Below are 8077 nucleotides of genomic sequence, written 5' to 3' on the forward strand. Positions count from 1 at the left end.
AACGTTCCTCTAGGTAGTCGAGGAATGGCTGCCACCGCCTGGTGAACCCTTGAGCCGATCCTCTCAGGGCAAACTTTATCCGCTCCAGTTTTATGAACCCCGCCATATCGTTTACCCAGGCCTCCCAAAGGGGTTTCGCCTCCTTCCACATGAGTAGAATCCTACGCCGGGCTACTAGGGACGCAAAGGCCACAACGTCAGCCTCTTTCGCCTCCTGCACTCCCGGCTCATCCGCAACTCCAAATAGAGCTAGCCCCCAGCCTGGTTTGACCCGGGCCTTCACCACCTTAGAAATCACTCCCGTCACTCCCTTCCAATACCCCTCCAGTGCCGGGCACGACCAAAACATATGTGCGTGGTTTGCCGGGCTTCCGCCGCACCTCCCACACTTGTCCTCTACTCCAAAGAACCTGCTCAGTCTTGCTCCCGTTATGTGTGCTCTATGTAGCACCTTGAATTGAATCAGGCTAAGCCTGGCGCATGAGGAAGAGGAATTTACCCTGCTAGGGCATCAGCCCACATACCCTCCTCTATCTCCTCCCCTAGCTCTTCTTCCCACTTTCCTTTTAGTTCGCACACCAACCCCTCCCCCTCTTCCCTCATCTTTCGGTATATCTCTGACACCTTGCCCTCTCGGACCCACACCCCTGAAAGCACTCTGTCCTGAATCCCCTGTACCGGGAGCAGCGGAAATTCCCTCACCTGTTGTCCAGTGAACGCCCTCACCTGCATATATCTAAGGAAGTTTCCCCGGGGCAACTTATACTTTTCCTCCAATGCTCCCAAGCTCGCAAACGTCCCATCTATAAATAAATCTCCCACCCTCCTAATTCCCAACTGGTGCCAGCTCTGAAATCCTCCATCCATTCTTCCTGGGGCAAACCTATGGTTGTTCCTGATTGGGGAGCCCTGGTGTCCTGAGTAGAACACCTGTCCCACCCATCCTTTCCTTAACCTAACTTGGTCCGACACCTCTCTGTCGCCTCCATTGTCCCCAGATATTCAATGTTGCCGCCACCACCGGGTTCGTGGTAAACGTTTTTGGTGAGAACGATAGCGGCGCCGTCACCAGCGCCTCTAAGCTCGTCCCTTTACAGGACTTTCTCTCCAGTCTTTTCCACGCCGCTCCCTCTCCCTCCATCATCCACTTACGAATCATCGCCACATTGGCGGCCCAATAGTAGTCGCCCAAATTCGGTAGCGCAATCCTCCTCTGTCCCTGCTACGTTGTAGGAACCCCCTCCTTACCCTCGGGACTTTCCCTGCCCACACGAAGCTCGTGATGCTCCTGTCTATTTTTTTGAAAAAGGTCTTAGTGATTAGTATAGGGAGACATTGAAATACAAATAAGAACCTCGGGAGGACCATCATCTTAATTGCCTGCACTCTGCCCGCCAACGACAGAGGCTGCATGTCCCACCTCTTGAAGTCCTCCTCCATTTGTTCTACCAATCGTGTCAGATTAAGTCTGTGCAAGGTTCCCCAGCTCCTAGCGATCTGAATCCCCAGGTATCGGAAGTTTCTTTCCACTTTCCTTAAGGGCAGGCCTTCTATCTCTCTACTCTGGTCCCCTGGGTGTATCACAAATAGGTCACTCTTCCCCATGTTGAGCCTATATCCCGAGAAATCTCCGAACTCCCTCAACATCCGCATAACCTCTATCATCCCCCCGCTGGGTCCGACACATACAACAGTAGGTCATCCGTGTATAGCGAGACTCGGTGTTCTTCTCCCCCTCTAATCACCCCTCTCCATTTCCTGGAGTCTCTCAACGCCATGGCCAGAGGTTCAATTGCCAACGCGAACAACAGTGGAGATAGCGGGCATCCCTGTCTTGTTCCCCTATATAATCGGAAATACTCCGATCTTTGCCGACCCGTGACTACACTTGCCGTTGGGGCCTCATAAAGGAGTTTGACCCAGCTAATAAACCCGTTCCCGAACCCAAACCTCCTTAACACCTCCCATAAGTACTCCCACTCCACCCTATCAAATGCCTTCTCTGCATCCATTGCCGCCACTATCTCTGCCTCCCCCTCCACTGGGGGCATCATTATCACCCCTAATAGTTGTCGCACGTTAACATTCAGTTGTCTCCCTTTTACGAACCCTGTCTGGTCTTCGTGCACCACCCCCGGGACACAGACCTCTATCCTCGATGCCAGTACCTTTGCCAGCAATTTGGCGTCCACATTCAATAATGAAATAGGTCTATAGGATCCGCACTGCAACGGATCTTTATCCCTCTTCAAAATTAGCGATATCATCGCCTCCGACATTGCCGGGGGTAAAGTCCCTCCTTCCCTGGCCTCATTGAACGTCCTCACCAATAACGGGGCCAACAAGTCCACATATTTTCTATAAAATTCCACCGGGAACCCGTCTGGTCCCGGAGCCTTCCCTGCTTGCATGTTCCCCAGCCCCTTAATAACCTCGTCCACCCCAATCGGTGCCCCCAGGCCTTCCACCTCCTGCTCCTCCACCCTCGGGAACCTCAATTGATCCAGGAACTGCCGCATCCCCTCCTCTCCCTCTGGGGGTTGAGACCTATACAGTCCCTCATAAAAGGTCTTGAACACCTCATTTATCTTCCCTGCTCTTCGCACCGTGGCTCCCTTTTCGTCTCTAATTCCCCCTATCTCCCTCGCCGCTGTCCTCTTTCGCAACTGATGAGCCAGCAGGCGACTAGCCTTTTCCCCATATTCATACCTCCTCCCCTGCGCCTTCCTCCACAGCACCTCCGCCTTTCTGGTGGTCAGGAGGTCAAACTCCGCCTGGAGTCGTCTCCTCTCCCTGTACAGTCCCTCCTCCGGGGTCTCTGCAAATTCCCTATCCACCCTTAAAATCTCCCCCAGTAATCTTTCCCTTTCCTTGGCCTCTGTTTTCCCTTTGTGGGCCCCAATGGAGATCAGCTCTCCTCTGACCACCGCTTTTAGTGCTTCCCATACCACTCCCACACGGACCTCCCCGTCGTCATTGACCTCCAGGTATCTCTCAATACACCCCCGCACTCTTCCACACACTCCCTCGTCCGCCATCAATCCCACATCTAATCGCCAGAGTGCTCTCTGCTCCCTTTCCTCTCCTAGTTCCAGGTCTACCCAGTGTGGGGCATGGTCCGAAACCGCTATGGCTGAATACTCAGCTTCTTCCACCCTTGAGATCAACGACCTCCCCAAAACAAAAAAATCTATCCGGGAGTACACTTTATGGACATGGGAGAAGAAGGAGAACTCCCTGGCCCTCGGTCTAAGAAATCGCCATGGATCCACTCCCCCCATTTGGTCCATAAACCCCTTGAGCACCTTGGCCGCTGCCGGCCTTCTTCCGGTCTTTGAGCTGGATCTATCTAGCCCTGGGTCCAGCACGGTATTGAAGTCCCCTCCCAATATCAAGTTTCCTACCTCCAGGTCCGGTATACGACCGTTTCCTCACGTTTCCCGTTTCCCCACCAATATGGCCACCCCTCTATTCTTTGCATCTAGTCCTGAGTAGAACACCTGTCCCACCCATCCTTTCCTTAACCTAACTTGGTCCGCCACCTTCAGGTGCGTCTCTTGGAGCATAGCCACGTCTGCCCTTAGTCCTTTCAAATGCGCGAGCACTCGGGCCCTTTTAATCGGTCCGTTCAGGCCTCTCACGTTCCACGTGATTAGCCTCACTAGGGGGCTACCTGCCCCCCTCCCGTGTCGACTAGCCATCACCTTCTCTAGGCCAGTCCCATATCCTGCCTCCGCGCTCCCACTCGCTCCCCAGGCGTCGCATTCCATCCCCGTATACCCACTCTTTAGCCATTTCCTTTTTGATTTCCGCAGCAGCAACCCTCCCCCTCCCCCCCCCCCCGTCCCCCCCGCTAGACCCCTTTCTAGCGTGATTGCTCCCCCCATATTACTTCCGCAAGTCAGCTGATTTCAACTGACCCCGGCTACTCCTGCTCACTCCTTGACCCCCCCATGTGGGGAACTCCCATCCGCCTTGCGCCTGTCTTCCCGCCATAATCTTTCTGGCGCGGGAACATCCCTTTATCTGACCCGTCTCTTGTGGCGCAGCTCCCTTTCCTCTCCCCCTCCCATTCCTCATTCTCCACCTATGTCCCTTCTTTCCCCCCTCACCGGCGCCCACATTTCCTAGTGTCTCCCCCCATCACAATTTACTTCTCTATTTACATCAACCAAAACAATAACAATAATATTCCCTACAGTATCAGTCCCTCAGTTCCGATCCAATTTCTCCTCTTTAATAGAGGTCCATGCTTCTTCCGCCGTATCGAAATAATGGTGTCTCTCCTGGTACGTGACCCATAGTCATGCCGGCTGCAGCATCCCGAACTTCACCTTCTTTTTGTGTAACACCTCCTTGGCTCGGTTAAAACTCGCCCTCCTTCTCGCCACCTCCGCACTCCAATCCTGGTACACCCGTACCACTGCATTCTCCCATCTGCTACTCCGCACCTTTTTAGCCCATCTCAGAACCTCTTCTCTATCTTTAAGGCGGTGAAATCGCACGATTGTCGCCCTGGGTGGTTCTCCCGCTTTTGGTCTTCTCGCCGGGATCCGATGTGCCCACTCCACCTCCAAGGGGCCCGCAGGGGCCTCAGCACCCATCAATGAGCTTAGCATCGTACTTACATAAGCTCCACAGTCCACTCCTTCCACTCCCTCAGGGAGACCCAGTATCCAAAGGTTCTTCCTTCGCGCTCTGTTTTCTAGGGCCTCGATCCTTTCAATACACTTTTTATGGAGTGCCTCGTGCGTCTGTGTTTTGACCGCCAGGCCCAGGATCTCGTCCTCATTATCCGTCACCTTCTGCTCCACCACGCGGAGCTCTGTCTCCTGGGTCCTTTGTGCCTCCTTGAGCCCCTCAATTGCCTGTAGCATCGGGGTCAGCACCTCCCTCTTTAGTAGCTCCACACACCGTCTCAAAAATTCGTCTTGCTCGGGCCCCCATGTCGCCTGAGCTTTCTCCGCCGCCATCTTGTGTCTTGTCCCTTTCTGTCCCTTTCGTCGACAATTCCTCGTGCTGCAGCCGCCGCCGCCGATATTTTCCTCCTTCGTTGGGGGGGGGGCGGGGGGGGCTCCCTACTCACTCACCCCACACCGGGTTGCGTCGCCCAAAGATTTCCCGTTGGGGCTCTTAAAAGAGCCCGAAGGTCCGTCGGAGCTGGAGCCGCCGAAACGTGCGGCTAGCAAGGCATCGCCGCAACCGGAAGTCCATATGTCTATCCAATGACCATTTGAGTGCCCTTAGTGTCCACTACTGTTGCAGGCAGGGCATTCCACGCCCTTACTACTCTCTGAGTAAAGAACCTACCTCTGACATCTGTCCTATATCTATCTCCCCTCAATTTAAAGCTATGTCCCCTTGTGCTAGACATCACCATCTGAGGAAAAAGGCTCTCACTGTCCACCCTAGCCAATCCTCTGATCATCTTGTATGCCTCAATTAAGTCACCTCTTAACCTTCTTCTCTCTAACGAAAACAGCTTCATGTCCCTCAGCCTTTCCTCATAAGGTCTTCCCTCCATACCAGGCAACATTCTGGTAAATCTCCTCTGCACCCTTTCCAATGCTTCCACATCCTTCCTATAATGCGGCGACCAGAATTGTACGCAATACTCCAAATGCGGCCGCACCAGAGTTTTGTACAGCTGCAACATGACCACATGGCTCCGAAACTCAATCCCTCTACCAATAAAAGGTAACACACCATACGCCTTCTTAACAACCCTCTCAACCTGGGTGGCAACTTTCAGGGATCTATGTACATGGACACCGAGATCTCTCTGCCCATCCACACTGCCAAGAATCTTACCATTAGGCCAGTACTCTGTCTTCCTGTCATTCCTTCCAAAATGAGGCTGGTTTTCCTTCCAAAATGGGGCTGGTTTTCCTTCCAAAATGGGGCTGGTTTAGCACAGGGCTAAATCGCTGGCTTTTAAAGCAGACCAAGGCAGGCCAGCAGCACGGTTCGATTCCCGTACCAGCCTCCCCGAACAGGCGCCGGAATGTGGCGACTCGGGGCTTTTCACAGTAACTTCATTGAAGCCTACTTGTGACAATAAGCAATTTTCATTTAATTTTCAAATGAATCACCTCATACCTTTCTGCATTAAACTCCATTTGCCACCTCTCAGCCCAGCTCTACAGCTTATCTATGTCCCTCTGTAACTTGTAACATCCTTCCGCACAGTCCACAACTCCACCGACTTTAGTGTCATCTGCAGATTTACTCACCCATCCTTCTACGCCCTCCTCCAGGTCATTTATAAAAATGACAAACAGCAGTGGCCCCAAAACAGATCCTTGTGGTACACCACTAGTAACTGGACTCCAGTCTGAACATTTCCTATCAACCACCACCCTTTGTCTTCTTCCAGCTAGCCATTTTCTGATCCAAACTGCTAAATCACCCTGAATTCCATGCCTCCATATTTTCTGCAGTAGCCTACCGTGGGGAACTTTATCAAACGCTTTACTGAAATCCATATACACCACAACCATCTGTTTGGTCACCTTCTCAAAGAACTCAATAAGGTTTGTGAGGCACGACCTACCCTTCGCAAAACCGTGTTGACTATCTATAATCAAATTATTCCTTTCCAGATGATTATACATCCTATCTCTTATAAACCTTTCCAAGATTTTGCCCACAACAGACGTAAGGCTCACTGGTCTATAGTTACCGGGGTTGTCTCTACTCCCCTTCTTGAACAAGGGGACAACATTTGCTATCCTCCAGTCTTCTGGCACTATTCCTGTAGACAAAGATGACTTAAAGATCAAAGCCAAAGGCTCAGCAATCTCCTCCCTAGCTTCCCAGAGAATCCTAGGATAAATCTCATCTGGCCCAGGGGACTTATCTATTTTCACACTTTCCAGAATTGCTAACACCTCCTCCTTATGAACCTCAAGCCCTTCTAGTCTAGTAGCCTGAATCTCAGTATTCTCTTCGACAACACTATCTTTTTCCTGTGTGAATACTGACAAAAAATATTCATTTAGCACCTCTCCTATCTCCTCGGACTACATGCACAACTTCCCACTACTGTCCTTGACTGGCCCTACTCTTACCCTAGTCATTCTTTTATTCCTGACATATCTATAGAAAGCTTTAGGGTAATCCTTGATCCTACCTGTCAAAGACTTCTCATGTCCCCTCCTGGCTCTTCTTAGCTCTCTCGTGGTAATTGACGGTACATCAATTTATTGCACACAATTTTAAAAGATGAACATCTTAATGAAGCCTGATCGCCTGGAGCTGAGCCCTCACGCAGCCAACGCCACGTCCACCTTCGACCACTGGCTAGCCTGCTTCGAAGGCTATCTCAGAGCAGCTACTGAAGGCCTCTCGGACCCACAGAAGCTCCAAGTCCTCTACTCACGGGTGAGCCCTGAAATTTTTCCCCTCATCCGGGATGCGCCCACCTACACAGAAGCGATGGCGCACATTATATTAAGTCGGTGAATCAAGTGTACGCCAGGCACCTCCTGGCCCGAGACGGCAACTCCCCGGGGAGACTCTGGATGATTTCTTGCGGGCTCTACAGATTCTTGGTCGGAACGGTGACTGCCAGGCAGATTCGGCAGTCCAACACACCGAACTACGAATCAGAGACGCTTATGTCACAGGCATGAAGTCTACGTACGTTCGCCAGCGACTTTTGGAAGGGGTACGCTCGATCATGCAGGGACTAGGCGGCTTGCTAATTCCCTAGAAATCGCCTCCGGTAATCTGGAGGCCTACACCTCCGACCGCGCGGCACCCTCGTGGGCATCGTGGGCCCCACCAGCTGCCGACTCGAGCTCACCGCAAGCCTGCGCCGTGCGGCAGCCAGCCAACTCCGGGGGGCCCAAGTGTTATTTCTGCGGCTAGAGCAAACATCCCAGGCAGCACTGCCCAGCGTGGAGTGCGACCTGCAATGGGTGTGGGAAGAAGGGCCACTTTGTTTCGGTTTGCCAGGCCCGGTCGGCCGCCGCTGTTTCCAGGCCCGGCATTACTACACCCCCCACATGTGATCCAGGGCCGCCATCTTCTCCACCACAAGCCTTACCTGGACACTGTGTTTCAGGAGGCAGTC

This window comes from Scyliorhinus torazame, chromosome 12 (genome assembly GCF_047496885.1).
Source record: "Scyliorhinus torazame isolate Kashiwa2021f chromosome 12, sScyTor2.1, whole genome shotgun sequence".
Classification (NCBI taxonomy): Eukaryota; Metazoa; Chordata; class Chondrichthyes; order Carcharhiniformes; family Scyliorhinidae; genus Scyliorhinus; species Scyliorhinus torazame.